The sequence below is a fragment of the Carassius auratus genome, chromosome 38, assembly GCF_003368295.1.
Source record: "Carassius auratus strain Wakin chromosome 38, ASM336829v1, whole genome shotgun sequence".
NCBI lineage: Eukaryota > Metazoa > Chordata > Actinopteri > Cypriniformes > Cyprinidae > Carassius > Carassius auratus.
Genome location: NC_039280.1, coordinates 18,867,610 through 18,890,276, shown reverse-complemented (window position 1 = coordinate 18,890,276; position 22,667 = coordinate 18,867,610). Strand labels below are relative to the sequence as shown.

The following is a 22,667-nucleotide window of genomic DNA, read 5'->3' as shown; positions in this document are numbered from 1 at the left end:
ACTGTAAGTCAAAGATTCAAAGAGGGGGAGAAATCTTTTTTTCCTGCATTTTTCCTCTCTTTGAGCACATGAAGAATAATCATAGTAGGTCTGTGGTGGCAAGGATTAAAAAATGAGTGCAAAGTCTTGTGTCCATGGCCTATGTCTGCTAGCGCTTTCATGAAAATAAATAAATACAAATTCTGACAACCGGCTTGGACTGAACTGACATACAGTATAAAGAAACCATCCAATCACAGAGGGGATACAAAACACCTTCAAGATATGACCATCAAAAGCTTACTTGAAAGAGATTCCATGCAATATCCATTACTAGGAACCCTACGGTTCAATAAATGCTGATATTTCTTGGAAGACACCTGCACCTCAGGAAAGAAAGAGAATATGATATCTCCAAAGTGCTCTTGTTGCTTTTAACTGAGACTGATAAAACTGGATTAGCTCAGTCAAGGTCACAAAACTGTAATGTACACCTAGTGTTTGATTAAACAGGGCCCACCAACATAAAAAAGTGTGATAGACAAAAAGATGTAAGAGGAGCCAGCAGGGTGACTGGATATATGTAGGCATTTTGTAATTCTATAGATAAATGAAAATGCTCTTAAATGCATTCAGATAGAGGTCATCTCCCATCTGCAGGTGCTCTGTGGCTTGCCAAATTACATATTCAGGAGTTTTTGGTTTGCTCACAGTCAAGGACACGAATAATACCATAGCAACCAGGGTAAAAAAAAAAAAATAATAATTAATACTCACAAACTGGCAAATGCAGGCAACAAAGCACATCATTTTATAATCAGTCCTGACTCATAGTTTCAATGGAAATTATTTTTTCTTCAGGTCACCTATGTGGCGACACACGGTGTGATTAAAAATATAAAATAAAAAACTGTTTAAATAAACAAAAAAATAAAATTGAAGGAAAACTTGATGAGTCTTGTATATATGTATTACCCATATACTAATAAAATTAAAACATATTAAAAAATATTCTACTTCTTCTTATTATTATTAGCATACCTTGCTACTTTAAGTATAAGTATATACTGCACATTATAATATATTTAACCTATATATTTATAAAAAAAAATCTGAAAATAAAAGGTAGATTTTCTGTAATATGGTCTTTATTTTAAAATACTAAAGACTTCAAATTGGAAAAACAAACTGGGCTGTCTTTTAAATTAATTCTTCAATAGGTAGATCTTGTTATTTGTAAAGGCCGATGTCAGGGATGTGCATGCTTTCCGCAGAACATAATCAATATAATCAGAGTTGTTTACACGCGCCAACTTAATGTAAACAACACTGACTGAGGTGATTACGTTCTGAGGAAAGCGAAGGCTTTGCCCATGCGAGGGCCACAGTTTTGGGCTCACTGCAGCCTCTCTGTGAGTAGCCCACACTAAAGACCAGACAGGAGCCTGTTAATAAGAACTTTGTGGGCAGTTTTCTTCCTTACCACAAGGTTTCCTTAAGTAAAGCCATGTGGTAAAGAGAGTTAGGAATAACAAGCAGCAATAACCAGCATGGCTGACCTGTGTTCTGGTTGGTCAATGTGTCATTTCAAGCCCAGTCTAAAGGAAATGCTTTTATGTTTTGTTTAAAAGTGAACATTACTGATGTTTTTGCAGAGATGGTACATGTAGGTATGTCCTATGTTTGGACTGATGCTAAGAGTTTAAGACAGTGTATTTGTATGCATTTTAGAAGGACTCCTTATTGGTGAGGACACTACATCATTGTCCAGTCTGAATATGGATTTAAAGTTATTTTAGTCTGGACTATTTTTAATTGCTTAATTGAAGAGTCTAGTGTTTGTAAACTGTGGCATGTTTTCATTTCAAGAGGTTGGATTATTCATTTGCTATCAGCTAACTTCAGCTAAGGACAGTGTTTAGAAATGTATACACTACAGATAAGACTTTCACATCCATCCTACAAGACGACATCCTACAATCTTACAATGCTTTGTTTGCCTTTGTCTTTGTATTTTTTTTTTTTTTTTTTTTTGTACTTTTGCATATTTACATTTTTGGTTATATGTATCTGTATTAAACTGAATTGAATATTTTCTATTTCATTTTTAAGAAATCCATTGATTTGAAATCCCTTTGATTACTGTAAATGTTTGACAATAAAGATATTAGTTATGTAGTGACTGCATCCATTTCACATGTATAATTGCATGTAATACAGCACGGTAGCCAAAGCATATGGTTAATATAATAGTTTCTTAATTCAAAATTAAATATTAATTAATCCATCTCTGATAATCCCGGCTTGCTATGGTCACGCAGGTTTGTTTACACATTAAACTCGTGGCCACGAAAAAAACATGTAATTCCCTCAACATAACATCTCGATGCCACGAAATAAGGATGTCGTTACCTCGACAAAATTATCTCGTGGCCGCGACATAATATGATGTTCCCACGAGTTAATATGATGTTCCCATAAATGAAAATCTCATGGCCACAACATATTATCACGTTCCCACAAGTTAGCTACGGGCACCGTAGTATTGTAACAGAACAGGGGTGCATCCTGTTCCTGGAGATCTATCTTCCTACAGAGTTCAGTTCCAACCCTGATTAAACAAACCTGTCTGTAATTATCAAGTGCTCCTTTAGATCCTAATTAGTTGGTTCAGTTGTGTTTGAACAGGACCAGGTTGGGCACCGCGGTTGTAGATTAATAGTGTTGGCTAAGCGAGGGCTACCCATGCAGGGCCAATAAGCAAAATCTCAGAGGCCCTGCGCTGGCAGCCCGCTGGGGACCCATAGGCTAGCCCTAAGTGGGCCCGTAAAGTGGCCATAATTCCAGCTGAGTGGGCATCTGTTCCCTGGCTTCACTGTGAAAGGCAACAAAATAGTGTGTGAGTTTGTGTGTTTAGGAAGATTGACTGTGAGGATGGGGTCATGTTGAATTGAGCAAATCATAAAGCTTGATCTCTGGCCTTTAACTGTCTCATTCACAGCCAGACTTTGTGAGTGGTGTGGAGTGGAAAGCAAAGTTGCACTATTTGGCCCGAAGCAAAAAAGTATTTCTTTTTGAAAGCTGAGCATCAATGTTTCCTTACTCAAAGATCGATTTGATACCACTCCATTTTGAGCGTATTGCAATTGCACGTCAGCACAAATTCCTCACACTTTACACACATTAACAGCATCTAAAGGGAAATATGAAAGAAAAAAAAAACCTTGAGTGTAAGTTAATGATGAAAAGGGTAAACATGTTTTTGTAGAATTGAAAAAGACAAATGTCTGGATTGTTTAATTCAAATTTGCAAATAAAAAGCTGAGAATTATGTCATTATCCCTTCTAGTTAAATAACGGAGGATGGTTGCCAATCTGCTCAGTTGACATACTCTCAAATAAACAAATAAATAATCAATCAATCTCTATATGTGAACATTAGAAGGAAGCGTGAGAGTAAGAAAGACATATACTGTAGATGCATTCACTAAAGGGACAGTTAAGGTATCATACGAATGCCCTTGACAGCCAGGACATGTCTGTCTCATTAGTATAGGCTCAGTCATGCCAACTCCACCTCAATTTCAAAAATGCCTGGCTGTTAGAAAGCACATAATGATACCAGGAGCTACTGCTCCCATTGTTGGAGTTGCTATGGAGACCAGGTGCAAAGGTTTCAGAAGTCAAGAGTGTGCTCCCTGGATCAAGGCACCTTTCTCAACTTCTGGCCACATTTCAGCACCATTATGTGCAATCCTGTGACAAACACGTATAACTGAACTACAACCAAAAATTTCAGCTAAATAGATATTGGTGCCATTAAAGGAGTCATGGATTGCCTTATTTATTATTTTGTACTCTTCTCTGAGGTCCACTTATAATGTTAAATTAGTCATTTAGAGTTAATATGCTATTTTCTGTCCCGTTTCAACCCCCATCATTCGAACACTCTGTTCAAATAGGTGTGGTAGAATCAGAAGTAAATGCCCCCTGCTCTGATTGGCTAACAGTTGTGTATGTTTGACAGCCTTGATGCTGATGTATTTTATGTAAAAATGCATAAATACTCATATGCATATCAAACTATCTGTAATAAAAGAAAATGCAATAGTGATCATTTAATAAAAACAGTTAGTCACGCTTGTGTGGTGCGACAATGGATCCGATATAGTCGGCACAGCATCGCCTTTTAGTTTCAATCTTTCTCTCTCTGTCGTTTTGGCAGATTTAGTTCAATATAAGCTGTTTTTAAACAAATGAGAAACTTCTGAGTTCTGGAACTTGCAGAATGTTGTTACAGCACAATGACCTCTTATATATCAAATATTAAAGCCATAATTTTGATTTCTCAGTTCATGATGCTTTATATAATTACTCAGGGAAAATTTACTAGGAATGTGGATGAGATCACCCAACCCTGAAAAGTCTTCTTTTAATGTTCACAATTGTAGATGTCATGTTGCAGAGTGTCACCAGCAACAGCTGTGTGTTCACATTTGTTTTAGGCCTGTAATAGGTTATGTGGAAAAATATATATATTTCTGATTCTACTAGTTCTATGAATTCTTTAAGAGAACACTAAAGGCCAAACCAAAATGTAGAAAATGAAAATTGATTTGAGGACTGCATTTAACAACTTCAACAATTTAGAGGCCAGTAACTTTGACCCCTGGTTTAACATCAGAATATGGTATAAAAACAAAATTAGTAAATATTCCAATATCAGAATTTATATCAATAACAGCAGCATCATTGTATCGTCAGTGTGTTTATTTCACTCAGTGCCATCTTACATTATTCAATTTAGCACCTTAACAGTGGTCATTTTGTGTCCAGGAATTACTTAGCAAGCCAGAGAGTCATCATTAGAAAATAATAAATGGCCGCAACATAACCAGCTTAATAGGAAATTGAAGGCTATTCATCATTGTTTACTGACAGTGACAGAGGTTCCTTACTGCAGGTGAGCACAAATGTGGTCAACGACATTAATATCAATACTCATGTATCAATATACAGCACATCATACACCCATCCACTGTATGTAAAAAGTGACGTTATGTAAATAATAGTGCTTTCAAACTATTAATCGAGATTAATTGCATCCAAAATGAAACTTTTTTGTTTACATAATATGCGTGTACTGTGTGTATGTGTGAGTATATATATACTCACACACACACACACACATGCATGTACAATACATATTTAAGAAAAATATTTGATGCATTTTATTACACATTACATATACGTCATATAAATTACATAAATATATACATGATGTTCATATTTTCAATATACTGTATGTGTGTATTTTTATATTACATAATAAATATACACAGTACACATCTTTCTAAATCTGTGTTAGTGAGCACTTCTCCTTTGCTGAGATATTGATGCAAAGTTGATGTATTTCCTCAGCGACCAGCATGGATCGGCTCTACGCATGACAAAGCGGATATTGTCCTCTTTCGGAAGGCCAAACAAAGTAGTTTGGCTTTCACAGTGAAACACACAGTGTCTATATGACATGGCGTTGACAGCAACAACAATACAACAATGTGAAAAAAAGATACGCCTTTTTTCTTTGCATGAACATCTGGGCGGCGTTATGCAAACCTTCCCACATAGTGACATAGATATGTGGGGGCATGTTAGAACGAGCCATTTTAGGGGTGTGTGGATGAGTCTTGTCGAGTCGAAAATTTTAATTGCCTCATATGACCCCTTTAAAGATGTAGATATTTGTAATTGTTTGTTTGCAAATATTTTGTTTAACTTGTTTAGTCTAAGTTCATTAAACAAATGTTTAAAATACATTTTCCAGTTGCATTACAAATGTAATGTTTGACAACTGGAGCACTTGCTGCAGGACTGATGGAGGCACCAGTGTGCTCACTTGCTATTAAAAAAGCCTTCTCCCTCATTTTTGGAAATATATAAGAGAAATAAATCGTTTGAATCTGTAAAGAAAGCTTATTTGTGTGCACTCACAATAACAACAAAACGCTCTTCTGTGAAATAATTCAAGCAAACATGACTTTCTGAAGTCTCGGTCTGTAAACTTCAGTGCGTAACACTGAGTATATCTTTACCTTACAGGCATAAAAAATATACAGAAAGAGAGTGAAATATCTACTTTAAAATGGACTAAAATGAATTCAAATGTAAAACAAATATTCTCAGATTATGCAATATGGTGGATCCACTACTGTGCAGATGATGAGAAAGCACTTGTTTGCTCCTTGCTGATTTTCCCTGACAATTCCCTGATTCATAATCATTACTTCTGCCGGTGCACTGTGGCAAGCTTTATACATGTGCTTGAGCACTTATAAGGCTTTGTAGGCAATTAAAGGATCATTATAAAGATTTAAATGGTTTATTAATAAACGTGAGATCAGTTGACTAATGCTTAAATTAACGACTACTAGTCGACCAAAAAAATCCTTATTCGAGGGCAGTCCCAATGTAAACGAAAACCTTTATTTTGGACTTGATTAATTGCAATTAATCATTTGTTTGTTTTTTATCAGTCCTGGCCTGCACTGTTGTGTAGCATGAATGAACATGAATGAGCTCATGATGCGTTACCAATATTTGCTAAATCATACTGGTGATGCTCTCCAAGCTTATTTTTCAAAACAATGAAAGCCTAATAGATTACAAAAAAGATTAATTTATTGAGTGAATATGGAGAGATCAATATTTCCAAAACATATATTTCAAAAGTTAAGAGGCTAAGAGATGCCAAGGTTGGAAAGAGTTGAAAAAAATCTCATCGGTTTGCCTCTTTGTTACATTTAACATACTGTACAAGTTAACATTAAATTATTTTAGGCTAATAAAGTAATAAACCCTTACCATAATAATAATAATACCAACCTTTTGCTGATAGGATATCTTAAACAACTCAAAAGTAGGAAGCAGGTTATTTTAGCCAGAATTGCATAATTGTAGATGTCAAACACCTCCATAGATTGTCCATTTAAAAATCCAAGATTTCCTGGCTGGTTATATGGCCAGCCGGTGGTATGCTGTATATATGCTGTAATGGAAAACCAATATTAAAGGCTAATGCCACAGGAAACAGATCCACTGGAACACACTGGCATTGGAGAATGGAAAATCATTGGAAAACATTGAAAAGGGGATCTCCTGCAATCTTCCAACCCATTCTCACTCCAAAGGCGTCAAAAACCGAAGCATGGTCAAGCGCCCCTAGCGTCACTTTTATGACGCCAAATGTGCCTCTCGGCGTCGACTATCGAAGCACTACGACCTTCATTGCTTTCAGTGGGAAACTTTTGGCGTCAGAATTCGACACGAGGACATGAGATGTTTATCGCTATGAAATCACGTTCAAGAAGTCTCATTCAGCACACATCGCGCGATACTTGCTATCATTTCCACAGTTTGGGTGAGTAGTCGTATATACGCTCTTTTAATGCCTTTTATCAAATGTATTCTGTCTTCTTTATTAATCAGATTAGTGCCATATGTTTAATCGCTGTATTATGTCGGTCATCCGCGGCTGTCTTTGAGTTTCATTGCGTTTAAATAAATGAATACAGCTGCTAATTAGTGTGATTAAACTCTATCTGTCACGTGACGTGCCATAGACCTTCGATCCGTTTTATATTATTATTAATTTCAGGATCAATGATGTAAGTTGTATTTGTAGTAAAATCATGGTAATCACGACACAATAGTAATAAATGAAATGTGAAGTTAAAACACAGTAAATGGAACATTAGTAACTGTAACTGTAGTTTTACTATGATATATTAATAATCAATACAATAATCACCAAACCAGCTATGTTTGTATCACTGTAATGTTAGTGTTTTTATGTGCTTTTATATGACAGAAATCACAGTAATCATGTGTTCTGTACCATGCTTTTAATACCTTTTAATGTGAACCCAAAAAAAAAAAAATCAAATTAAAAATAAATAATAAAACATGTATTTTTCCATCTTGCAGTTCATTCATATCAGTTTGATATTTATTATATCTAAATATTTTGCTCACAGATCATTATTAACATTCTGTATATAATTCAATTTTATTTTCTCTCCCCTTTTTTATTATTTATATTTTTAGCTGAAAAGACGTAAAGGCAGTCAGCCCAGTGGTGTTTCTGGAGAGGGATTCCTTCAGAAATGGAGAAGACAGAAAGCTGCGGAGGCAGATATTTGCAGCAGTTAGTCTGTGATAGTTTGTCTCTTTTATCAAAAATTCCTGCTGTTATAATTTGTACAGCATTTGTTGTTTCTTAAACTGTTGCACTGTCCAAATACCCACACTTGCCATCTTTTCACTTGACCACTTGATTACTTATTTGAAGTCTTTCCTGTATTTGGCCTAGTGTTCGAGTGAGCATGATGACCACGAGTGTGTGTCGAACTTTTCATGACCTGATGACTGTGTTTCCCAATCCTGATCCTGGAGAACCCCAGCACTGCACAGTTTTGGCGTCTCTCTTATCTGCCTTGGAGTCTTCACTGATGAGCTGATGAGTTGAATCAGGTGTGTTTGATCAGGGAGACATCTCAAATGTGCAGTGTTGGGCTTCTCCAGGACCAGGATTGGGAGCCACTGCCTTATGGGACACTTATGTGTTTAAAGAGATTTTTAATATCTAATTATCAATATTTCACATACTGTACATTGGACAGCTTTCCATGACCTTTTGTGAGACCCCGGCAAAAAGTCTGACGATTTATTCCAAAACATGATGCATGATGGGATACACTAAGCTTTGTATAGCGCTCCGGAGCAGTATTGGAGAGGTTTAGTGTGTGTTAAGGACGCTGTGCTTTGGCATTATTAAGACCGGGGACAGTCTCGTTCACACACTGTCACGTACACACACTCTCAAGTGGCCAAGACTGCAAGTGTGGGTATCTGGACAGGGTCAAAGTCTTAAAAATGATCCCTAAACACAGTCGCACATCACAGTCTTAATAATCCAGTTTAACACTTGTATGATATTGTACAAGCCCCAGGACGGTCTCATCTGACACTATCAAAATAATTCATATGACTATAGCTTGTTATTAATTACTTGCTTTCAATAATGGATGCATTTAACATTTAATTATACAGCATCTTTACAGAGGTGTAATGTACAAGTTGCACGTAATTAATAATATTTCCTTCCTTCTGTCTTACAGGATTTTTTCCAGATAATGCTGTTCTTCTTTTTCAGGTCTAAAATATCGAGCTCAACAGCTATTTGAAGAGCCAACCCTCACAAACCTTCCTAAAAACTAAAAGAGCTATTACTGAGTCTCAGCGAATCTTGCCATGATCAGCTCTTCCCAGGTACATTTGTTTAGAATATTTTTTAATCAACATTTACTCATCAAATGCTCTGGTCTTAATCTTACTTTAAATTAACTTAATTATGTTTAATGAGCAACATTAATTGCACACAGAGTAAGTAGAGATTTTCTTGTTTGACAGAAGAGAAGGAAGACCAAGGAAATGATTTGCTCAGGATGAGGAATGAAGATGGCCATCTTGAGCTCAAACAAACAGAAGTCCTCTGGTATGTGTATGTTGAAGCAATGATGTGTTATACAACATTTTATGATGATCTCTCACAGAACTGGTCATGTCAGCCTTGATTTCTTTTTTTACTATTACAATTACAGCATGTTAGCAAAGTGTGACTGGACATTTTTAATATTATGTTTTTAAAAACACACCACCTGTTTTAAAAGTAGACAAGTATCACGAAATTGGTTTAGTTGATATAAACACCAATTGACATTATTTCATTGTTTTGTAAATGTTATGTTATAAATTGTGAATTGATAGTTGATTGGTTTGAAGCCAGGCCTTACACTGCACCGACTAAAACACATTTGTGAGAGAAGTCAGGAACTTTGGAGAAAGATTCTAGAGGAAAAAAAAACACATTTACTGCAACAACAGATGAATTCTAGAGTCTCTGAGAACTACACATGCTAATGCAGTCTAATGAGCAAGATCTTTGCCTCTGTAACTTTTTCTTAATTCTTGCAGAATGACATTATTATTGCAGTATTTTTATTGGTACAGATGATCTCATCAGCCAAACGAGGCGTTTTGACCAAGTGATGCTCTTGAAAGGAGTGAAAGAAGAGGATGTGGTAAATTGTCTTCAGAGAAAAAGCTTCTCAAAAGGTCTTAAAACAGCTTGAAGAATGGTAAGTGTACAGTACTACAAGGGTCATAGTTGGTCACCCTGCTAAAATCACACAGAACATAAGCTGCGCTCTCTGTCCATTAAACAACTTGATCTGGATTGTGTGTTTCACTTCAGGTCTGGGATGTTAGGACTGAGAGATCATCTGGCTGAGAACAAGCTACACCACATCAGTGCTGGACATCAACCACATACTGTTTCCAGACACGAGAGAAGAAGATAACTACGGGGAGATGAAACCAGTTTAGATGTGATGATAAGGAATCATTATTTTCTGGAACAGTATCACATGTCTTATAAGTATCACATGATCTGTATCACAGTTGGCTGGATGGGACTGTGTGACTTTTAAGGACATTTCATCACTCATCTGTGTGAACTGATTTATATATGAGGTTAATGTATCTTTGATGATAATTATTTTCATTGAATCTTATTTGTCTTGATGCTACTTTATCAACTTTATAGTCTATGCTTCAATAAAATGAAAATGGTGAATATTGTGTTCTGAAGATTCTTGGTAAATACATCATTTTACTAGGTAGGCTCATATGTGTTTATTTTAGACTTGGAAAAACGACATATTAATTATTGGGATTATTTTTTTATTTAAGACATAAACATTTTTGATCGGATTAATAACATCTGGGACATCAGTACACCAGAAAGTATTTTTTTATATTTTAGTAACAAATATGCAAATTTTTGTGAAATACAGGGAGTTACAAGATTAATTATTCTGCATTACAAGATGGTGCCATGGGCTTTATTGTTACAAGCACTTGACGGATAACTGAGAATGTAGCAGGAATGATCAACGTGGATCTTGTACTGCATTAAAACCAAGAGCACGCACATTACTGATGTCCAGCACCTGAGGAGCAAGATACGGGGGTGAGGAGGACATTTTTACACTGATTTCGGCTAATTAGTTATATATAATGCTAATATATATATATATATATATATATATATATATATATATATATATATATATAAATTAATATTCTTAGCACTGCATGAATTTGTCCTTGTCTAATAGTGAAGTATCACAATGTGTATACATTGTCCTTGATTACTGCTTTACAGTGGGGAATAGATAATGGCAAGTTGTTGCAGGTTCATCCATTATATTTCTTGCCATTTACTTCAAAAATCAAAGAAATAATCTATTATTTTCATTATTAAATCATTTCTTTATAATTTTTCCATGTTTCATCAGATGGCCTCACAATGTCCTGTCAAAAGGCTTAATAGTCATGATGAATAGAATAGAAAACAGAGGACTGTGAAAACTGTCAGATATAAATGTGACTCAGCTCAGTTTGTTGTTCATGATGAGGAGAATACATATATGTAGGTTTTACTGCCCTGCTACCCCCAGGGGCCCAGTAGCACCCCCCGGAAGAGCCCAAAACTGTACATTTCAAATGGCTGTAAATCAGAGTCCAATTAACATATCAAAGAGAAAATGGGCAGGATTATTACTTATGCTATGCTGATAAAATAATGTTGAGCTCAGTTTTCAGAAATAAGTGGAAAGCTGGCATAAACGCATTTTAAATATTGCTCACTGTAAAATACCACATTTCAGCCTGCCTCTCAAATATATCACAGATGTTTGCACAATAAACATATTTAGATATCCAGTTTACCTTAAAATAAATAATTGATTTAGTTTCGTTAATAAAAAGTTTTAAACTACATTACCCACAAGCCTCCGTCGTTCTATCTATGCAAAGGCAACACTAGGGGGCTGTTTTTTGTAGTTCATTGAAGTTATGCTTAGGGTTAGGATTAGGATCTCGCTAAAGATGTCATTTTTCTCAAGATAGCAACACTTCATTGTTGACTTAATATATTACTAATGTGATGATAGGAGCAAAACATACTTTTTAACATGATGCGCTGTTTAATATGGGTTAAAAGATAGTCCAACCACAGACTGTCCTGAAAAGTCATAGCCAATGACATCTAAGCTGAGCAGCAGCGTCACACTTCCTTATCCATTTATGACAGATGTCTTTCGTTTTTCGGCTGAAGGGATAGATTCGGTTAACAAAAGATTAAGCTTGCTACTTATAAGATACTGTTTTATTAACGTCTTCACTTTCCTCCGTTGTTCAGCTTGACAAAAATTGGGCAATATTGATGTGCACATGCCCAGCAGTCGCAGTTGTATCCAACAGATAGATTCCTCTCATTAAATATAAGACACATTTTTAAGATTTGTATTTTTTTTTTTTTTGACCAAAGACAAATATATTTACTAATCAAATGACGTGCTTCTAAAATTTACATTGTATATTACATTGTGTTTTAAAGTTAAAATTGTTCACATTTGTGTTTCTGTGATTTACCATTCTCTACCATTTGAACCCTAGGAATAAAAACAGAAATTATAAATGAATGAATGAATGAATTAACAAATAAATACATAAAGCATAATAAACATGCATATTTTTGTAAGGATCTTCCATTATTTATTGATATGTCAAACTCATTTAAAGACAACATGCCCAAATTACTACACTGCATCCTCTGTCACCAAGCTCGTTTTTGCCACCATAAAGAATAAAAAGGCAGTTATGTTGTAAACATTAACTATTTTCAGTATGCAAATGAAAATGCTTTTATTAAAAAACAAAACAGTAAATACAGTATGTCTTTCAGAGAACACTGGAAAAAGATCAATTTTATTAAAAAAATTTAATTGACCAAAATGTTATACAACACAATGTAAATGTTTCAAACTCACAAAAAAACACCATGAAGACATGCATGTCAAGTGTGCAATATCATCTATAAAACTCAATCAGCACAGCATCAAATAAACACTGATTGTCTGAACAATGGAAGACAGAGAAAGTGTTCAGGAAAACAAACACCTGCTAGCTTTGACAATAACATCATGAATTCACTTCATGACTGGAGCTAGGGGATGACTGTGTATGAATATCTCCTTTACTAAAACTCTTAATTAAAGTCTAAAAAGTTCACTGTATGAAGCTTGAAAAAGAGAACAAAATGCTTTATCAATACGGAAAATACTATTTTTAACTATTGTTTTCATCACTGGTTCTGTAATGTATTCATTATGAGCTTATAAATAAAACAAAGTTACATCTTCTGCAAAAATCAAACCACTGCAAAGTCTAATCACTGATCCAGGGACCATATCTGTGTGTGTGGGGGATAAAGAGTTAACGAGGTGAGTCCTTGTGCATGATGGAGAACTGCAGTGTTATCCTCAAACAATCCTGTAAAACAGAAATATTACATTACATTCAACTTATACATTACACTGTGTTTTGTTTAGACCATAAAAGCAGCCTCTGTAAAGATGCTGTAAAATTAAATGTTAAATGAATCCATTATTGAAAGCAAGTAATTAATAACAAGCTATAGTCATATGAATTCTTTTGATAGTGTCACATGAGACCGTCCTGGGGCTTGTACAATATCATACAAGTGTTAAACTGGATTATTAAGAATGTGATGTGTTTAGTACAGTATGTGAAATATTGATAATTAGATATTAAAAATCTCTTTAAACACATAAGTGTCCCATAAGGCAGTGGCTCCCAATCCTGGTCCTGGAGAAGCCCAACACTGCACATTTGAGATGTCTCCCTGATCAAACACACCTGATTCAACTCATCAGCTCATCAGTGAAGACTCCAAGGCAGATAAGAGAGACGCCAAAACTGTGCAGTGCTGGGGTTCTCCAGGATCAGGATTGGGAAACACAGTCATCAGGTCATGAAAAGTTCGACACACACTCGTGGTCATCATGCTCACTCGAACACTAGGCCAAATACAGGAAAGACTTCAAATAAGTAATCAAGTGGTCAAGTGAAAAGATGGCAAGTGTGGGTATTTGGACAGTGCAACAGTTTAAGAAACAACAAATGCTGTACAAATTATAACAGCAGGAATTTTTGATAAAAGAGACAAACTATCACAGACTAACTGCTGCAAATATCTGCCTCCGCAGCTTTCTGTCTTCTCCATTTCTGAAGGAATCCCTCTCCAGAAACACCACTGGGCTGACTGCCTTTACGTCTTTTCAGCTAAAAATAAAAATAATAAAAAAGGGGAGAGAAAATAAAATTGAATTATATACAGAATGTTAATAATGATCTGTGAGCAAAATATATATATATATATATATATATATATATATATATATATATATATATATATATATATATATATAAATATATATTTATAATATTATAATATTATAAATATATAATATTTATTTTTAATTTGATGTTTTGTTTTTTTTTTGGATTCACATTAAAAGGTATTAAAAGCATGTTTTTACAGAACACATGATTACTGTGATTTCTGTCATATAAAAGCACATAAAAACACTAACATTACAGTGATACAAAAATAGCTGGTTTGGTGATTATTGTATTGTTGTATTGATTATTAATATATCATAGTAAAACTACAGTTACAGTTACTAATGTCCCATTTACTGTGTTTTAACTTCACATTTCATTTATTACTATTGTGTCGTGATTACCATGATTTTACTACAAATACAACTTACATCATTGATCCTGAAATTAATAATAATATAAAACGGATCGAAGGTCTATGGCACGTCACGTGACAGATAGAGTTTAATCACACTAATTAGCAGCTGTGTTCATTTATTTAAACGCAATGAAACTCAAAGACAGCCGCGGATGACCGATATAATACAGCGATTAAACATATGGCACTAATCTGATTAATAAAGAAGACAGAATACATTTGATAAAAGGCATTAAAAGAGCGTATATACGACTACTCACCCAAACTTTGGAACTGATAGCAAGTATCGCGCGATGTGTGCTGAATGAGACTTCTTGAACGTGATTTCATAGCGATAAACATCTCATGTCCTCGTGTCGAATTCTGACGCCAAAAGTTTCCCACTGAAAGCAATGAAGGTCGTAGTGCTTCGATAGTCGACGCCGAGAGGCACATTTGGCGTCATAAAAGTGACGCTAGGGGCGCTTGACCATGCTTCGGTTTTTGACGCCTTTGGAGTGAGAATGGGTTGAATCTTCCTGTCGACAGCACTCACAGGAAAGAAAAATTACTTTGCTACAACTGATGTCCACTCTGGAAATGAACTAGTTATTTCCAGCTGGGTGGAAACCTAAATGATTCCATTAACTGAGAAGGATTGAACTGTAATAGAAACCAGTACCTGACCCACTGCAGAAGTTCTATGAACGTGGCAGTTGTGACAACGCATGTTGCTTGTATTCCATCATGTTTGGATGACTGCTGGGACAAAAGGAATGACTCTCCTTGAAAGTGCACAATGGAGATGTGTACGGTCAGCATCTTGTGTGTCAAGGTTTACTGGACAGTTTAATCACAATCACAATATAAAGATTCAAAGAACAATTATGGCTTAAATAAATATGCAAATGTGCTCTCAGGCCAAAGGTCATTGCTTTGCTTCTGTCTCTCTTGATGAACAAAAATGCTCCTAGAAATGCAGCTGAATACTTATGCAACACAATCCCCAAATGTGTAGGATCAACAAATTTGTTGCAGGTGTGTTCTTGTAAGGAGCATCACGTGACAGTAGTGTCCTCTTTCTTGCCCTGAGAAAGACTACAGCAGTTCATTTAGACAGTGGATCTGTTAATACATTCAACTGGAATGGATATTATGTCTCAAAACCATTTTTTTATATATAAAATTCAAGCAATTGAGGTGACATTTGAATGCACGAGGTATGATTTTTTTATTTATTTTTTTTTCAACGCAAACCCACCCACTGCCAATAATAAAGATTTAACAGTTAATGTAAGTCATGCCAACTGCCTATACACCCTATGCGTGACCTTACGGCAGGGGCGTAGATTACGCGGGGGACGCGGGGGACGTGTCCCCCCTACTTTTAATATCATGGAAATTCGTCCCCCGCACTTTTTCGGGTCAAGTTTGTCTCGTAGAGGTTTTCAAGAGCTGGTGTGAATAAATATAGATTTAAACTCAAAGAGACGGGATAGTCTGCATATGATTTGATATTTAATTCGGACCCAGAACACAGCGAGATGGACATCACAGAGCGCAAACACTCCTGTAGTGTGCGTTTCATTCATACTCGAAGCCGGAGGGCGCTCTCGTGAAAAGCGTCCAGCTATCGCCATATGAAAACAGTTTTTACAGAGAAAAAAAAGCCCAGAAACTTTTGCAAACACGAAGACATTAAACATACGACTGCAAAAATTTATGGTTTATCTCCAGCAGGTGATAAAGGATGAACAATGCAGTACCAATTGATATAGCATTTATTACAGAATAGAAACTATTCTGCCTTATTATGTGTTAAAAAAAAATCGTTTGTATATAAACAAATCATTATTATTTGTTATTGTCCAGCTGTTATAGATTTCTACGCCATTTAAAAGCTAGCAATTTGAGAAAAATTAAAGTTGCCTACAGTATCCAAGCCTGCATTTATTTGATCCAAAGTAAAGCAAAACAGAAAAATTGTGAAATATTTTTACTAACCTATTTAAATTAACTGTTTTCTATTTGGATATATTTCAAAATGTAATTTACTGAGATTTCAAAGCTGAATTTTTAGTATCATTACTCCAGTCACACGATCCTTTAGAAATAATTCTGATATTCTGATTTGCTTCTCAAAAAAAACAAACAAAAAAAACACATTATGATAATGTTGAAACCAGCGGAGTAGATTTTTTTTTTTTCAGGTTTCTTTGATCAATAGAAAGTTCAGAAGAACAGCATTTAATTTGAAATAGAAATCTTTTGAAAAATTATTACTTTATCATCACTTTTGATCAATTTAAAGTGAAGTGACATTCAGCCAAGTATGGTGACCAATATTCAGAATTCGTGCTCTGCATTTAACCCATCAAAAGTGAACACACAGTGAACACACACCCGGAGCAGTGGTCATCATTTATGCTGCGGTGCCCGGGGAGCAGTGGTGTTGCTGGCCTGAGACTCGAACCCACAAAAGAGTCCTTGCTAAATAGAAGTGTTCATTTCTATAATTTTTTTTTTCTCCAAAAAAAACAAAAATTATATATTGACTCTAAGCTTTTGAATGATTTAGTGTATTATGTTGCAAAAGCTTTTTATTTCACATAAATGCTGATCTTTGGATCCTTATATTTATCAAAGAATACTGAAAAAAATATTAAAAAAAAATTATGTTTTAAATATTGATAATCAGCAAATCAGCATATTATGATTTCTGAAGGATGTGACACTGAAGACTGGAGTAAAAATGCTGAAAATACAACTTTGATCACACAAATAAATTACATTGTAAAATATATTCAAATAGTGAAAACTTATTTTAAATATAAAAATATTTCACAATATTACTGTTCTTGCTGTACTTTGGATCAAATAAATGCAGGCTTGGTGAGCAGAAGAGACTTCTTTAAAAACAAAATATCTTACAGTTCAAAAACTGTTGATTAGTAGGCTAATCTATATAGCTATATAAAGGCTATATAGATTACAGAAATGTTTAACTGTTTAAATGGTTAACCTGTTAGGCCCAACAAAATAAATGTAACAGGTGTTTAAAGAATTTAACAAATAATTAATTAAATGAATTGCTGTTGGTGCAAATAGGTTTATCAGTAGATTCTAAGAGTCGTAAAGGAGGTAGCGGGTTGTAGTGAGAAACAACAGACAACACAAGTTAGATGCAAGCTGGTATGTAATTAGATTTCCAGTGAGAATTATAATCAGGTTAAATACAATATCAGGCAATGATACAAATCTCAAGCATGAAAATCCCCTCGAGAGTGCACTCTTCTTTTACCCCAGAAAACAGAAAAGTATTGTACAGACTAGTAAATGAAATGACAAAAAGAAATAAAATAAACAAAAATACTCAAAGGAATGGTGTCTTTTTTCCTTTTAAAACACCTTTCTCAAAATATATCACATATCAATTTCAATCAACTTATGGCTATGGGTAACCATACACCAATAAGAGTGTTCAATGCTATTCAAAGCATGGATCAGTTTCCTGTCAATCCCTGTATTTGTCAATCTAAAAAAAAAAAGTATTCAATAGTCTCTAATAGGAATTGTCTTACTTAAAGCAAGACTGGAGAATGAAAGAAAGGATATTGTCCTCTTCTTTATGAATTGTAGTCTTTTCCTCTCTGTAGCAGATTCGGGTGGCTCGCCATCAAACGTGAATTTCACAGGATATCGCAGAAGATCACAATCCAGAACCAAGGAAAAAAAATAGAAGTACAAGGAAGAAGAGAAAAAAAAAGAAAGGGACAAAAAAACCTGGCCTCTAGAACAATCCTATCTGTATTCCTCACACAGGCGCATGTGACCAATAATGGCGCCGGTGAACTTCTATATTTAGCGTCTTTTGCTTTCACCCAAGCACGTCTCACAGGCACGCGTCGGCCAGCAATGGCGTTGGTGAACGATGAATACCCACACGATTCACTCTAAGCCTGGAGTGAAATGTGACTCAACATTCACTCGGCTTCTCCATACGCTGCTTGGTATTAAATTTATCAAATTAAAGGTTTTCTACTTTTCTTCAATTATACACTTCTAGTTTTGATCGCAGAGATCGACTCGCGTCTTCTCTCCTCTATGCTCAGCTCTCTTCTCGTTACGCAGGCGCGTCCAACCACACACACACAGCGCGTGATGACGGAGCTCGCTCATTGGTCAATCACCAATCAAATAGTAATAACTTAAAACGTCAACTGTTTGAGTTAAATCATTTTTTTCTTTTTATAATACATCACTTTTCAACTTTTATTAAGGGACAATCATGTAACTAAATTGTCTAAATAAAATAATTAACTTCATTTAATCTGTGTTACATTCTCCCCTCCTAAATTCATGCAAGTCCCTTTGCATGTTCTGCTGGGCTGACTGGTGACCACACCGTGTAAACCATTAGACAGCAAGGGAAGGACATTCAGATTTTCATCTCCACCAAGAGATTGAACAAAAGCCGAATTCAGACCTTGGAACAAAGATTGGACCACATATATTAATGGGTTTCCTGGCTGGAAATAAGTAAGTCGCTCTGGTTTCTCTCTCTGTCTGACAGAACGTCTCGGTAAAGTGTCTATCTCTTCTTCTGATTGTTGTTCTGCTCTTTCAGGAACATCTGAACTTTCGACAACACTGGTTACTTCAACTTCATCAACGGAATTACCCATTACAGCTTCAACTTGGCCCTTATCAGGTAAGTTACTTTGCTCAAGGGCACCGGAAACATAAAGAGGTAAGTGTTCACCAGGTTTTTCGATCGGTAAGGCTTCAATAAGTAAATTATCACTCTGGTCGCCCTGCAGGATAACACCAGTGGGGGAAGTTTGTTCAGCCGAGTTATCAGCAAAATCAGCGTTCAATGTCTCTCCTTCCGTACCGATATCATGAACTGTAGAGAAACGTACTGTCTCTATTTTTGGAGTATGACTGTAATCGCAATATGAAGTTCCTTCTTCGGAATCAGAAAGGGAAACGTCATCAATTAACGGAACTTTAGGATTCTGTCGCGTTCTAGGTTTTGAGATGGATTCGTGTAAAGTGGGTGGTTCAACTTCGGAAGATGGTAAAAACCCACACGGGAGCAACAGATCTCTGTGAAGAGTACGCAGAGGACCGTCCTTTCTCTCTGGACGAACAGTGTAAACTGGCAATTCAGCTGCCTGACTCACCACGACATACACCTCAGACTCCCACTTGTCTGCTAACTTGTGCTTCCCGCGCAACCTAACATTCCTCACCAATACTCGGTCACCAATCTCCAAAGAGCAATGAGTTACGGATTTGTCAAACCTAGCTTTGTTTCTTTCTGCACTTTTTGACATACCACGTGACGCGAGCAAATAACTTTCTTTCAGATTGGTTTTTAGATGATTTACATACTCTGAATGAGACTGTCGCGGACCATCTTGATACGGCAACCCAAAAGCAAGGTCAACGGGTAACCTGGGTTGACGCCCAAACATCAATTCGTAGGGAGTAAACCCAGTGACCTCATGTTTCGTGCAATTGTACGCATGAGCTAAGGGTTTTACAAAATCCTTCCAACGAACCTTGTCTTTTTCTTCTAAGGTACCCAACATACTGAGCAATGTCCTATTAAAACGTTCGACAGGATTTCCCCTGGGATGATAAGGGGTTGTTCGGGTTTTCATAATACCTGCCATTTCACAAAGCTCCTTGATGGTGCGTGATTCAAAATCTGGGCCCTGGTCGCTATGCAGACGCTCGGGGAACCCATAGTGCACAACAAAATTCTCCCAAAGACATTTTGCTACTGTTCTTGCCTTTTGGTTGGGTGTGGGGACGGCCACAGCATATTTGGTAAAGAAGTCAGTGATTACCAAAATGTCTCTCGTGTTACTTTTGTCTGGCTCTAATGAGAGAAAATCCATACAGACTAACTCTAAAGGTCTTGTGGCTTGGATATTAACTAACGGTGCAGCTTTTTGAGGCAATGATTTCCTCCTCACACAACGACTGCATGTCCTGATCTTTTGTTCTACCTCCGCAGCCATCTTCGGCCAATAGAACCGAGACCTTACCAAATCTAGAGTTCTCTCCACCCCCATATGACCCATACTGTCATGCAAACTGGTCAATACAGAGGCCCTCAGTTTCTCAGGTAGCACCAGTTGGTAAGTAATGAATTCCTCTACCTGTCGTTTCCGGTAAAGCACCCCACCTTTTAACTCAAGACGGTTCCACTCTCTTAGAAAGAAAGGAAGATCTGGGAGTTCCTTCCTGACTGTTGGTGGAGGCTTTTCCCCAGACTCTAAGAAAGATACTACTTCCCGAATGACTGGATCTGCCCTTTGCTCATCACAGAGGTTCCCTGACAGATAAGATACAACAGGTAACCCCTCAAAATCACCTTCTTGTTCATAACTATCAGGTACAGCATCAGGGTAAAGTGCAAGAGATTCAACAAACGCAACACCACACCCAACGTCTGTTGGCTGTCTGACCAGATGCTTCTCACATATAGCCTGAACTACAGCAGTTGCGGTGTAACAAGAATCTGCAGCTTCCGTGAGATGATTCTGCATAAACTGCTGAATTCGTTCATACTCTTTCTGAGATACCGGATTTTCGGGCAACTGTTCCTGCGGTCGCCTTGACAAACCATCAGCATCAGCATTTAGCTTGCCTGCTCTGTACTGTAACTTAAATGAAAAAGTGGAAAGGGCAGCAAGCCACCGGTAGCTAGTCGCATCTAGTCTCGCCGTGGTTAAAACATAAGTTAGAGGGTTGCTGTCTGTAATGACGGTAAACTGGCTACCATACAAATAGTCTCTAAACTTTTCAGTTACTGCCCATTTAAGGGCAAGAAACTCAAGCTTGTGCGCAGGGTAATTGGACTCACTGCGGGACAACCCTCTACTTGCATATGCAATGACTCGCATCCTCCCTTCCTGTTCCTGATACAGGGCTGCTCCTAAACCCTTGGTGCTGGCATCTGTATGCAGGAAGTAGGCAAGTTTAGGGTTAGCAAAGCCCAACACTGGCGCAGTAGTTAGCTTTTCAATAACAGACCGAAACGCTTCCTCACAAAGTGGTGTCCAACGGTCTCCGAACGACTCTTTTGGGTTATGGTATGGACCCTTACTCTCACTTTGTTTACCACTTTTCCTAGTCGGCGGATACCCTACAGTCAAGTCCGTAAGTGGTTTCACGACCCTAGAGTAATCTTTAATAAATCTGCGGTAATACCCCGAAAAGCCCAAAAATGACCTTAACTCTCTAAGGTTTGTGGGACTCGGCCAGGTTTTTAAGGTTTGCACTTTCTCTGGATCGGTCTCTACTCCACGCTCTGACACTATGTGCCCTAAATAACGAACGGACGTCTGAAAAAATTTGCACTTTTCAAGGGCAAGTTTTAGCCCATACTCTCTGAGCCGAGAAAGAACTTTTAACAACCGTCTTTCATGCTCTTCCAAAGTTTCAGAAAATATGATCAGATCGTCTAGGAAGACAAGTACTTCTCTGAGATTGATATCCTCCATACACTTCTCCATCAATCTCTGAAAAGTACTTGGGGCATTAGTGACCCCCTGAGGCATTCGGTTAAACTCCCAAAACCCCAGGGGACAGACAAAGGCAGTTTTAGGTTTGTCGGCTTCTTCCACCTCTATCTGGTAATACCCAGATTTCAGATCAAGTACAGAAAACCATTTTGACCCAGTTAAGGCGGAAAACGTCTCCTCGAGATTGGGTAATGCATAGGCGTCTTTCACGGTCTGGAGATTTAACTTCCTGTAGTCAATGCACAAACATACATCTCCATTTTTCTTTCGCACGACTACAATAGGCGAAGAAAAAGGGGATTCAGACTCGCGAATAACATTGCTTGCGAGAAGGTCACGCAGATGTCTGCGGACGGCTTCCAGATCTTGTGGATGGATCGGTCGCGCCCTATGTTTAAAGGGAGTTTCGTCGTGCAGAT

The 22,667-nt window shown here is 36.7% G+C and overlaps 1 protein-coding gene across 1 annotated transcript in view; it reads right to left on the bottom strand.

The window, feature by feature from the left end:
• The window catches only part of nrg3a (neuregulin 3a), a 305,838-nt gene that overhangs the window by 210,938 nt on the left and 72,233 nt on the right, over positions 1-22,667 (bottom strand). The gene's annotated exons all lie outside the window — the stretch shown is intronic.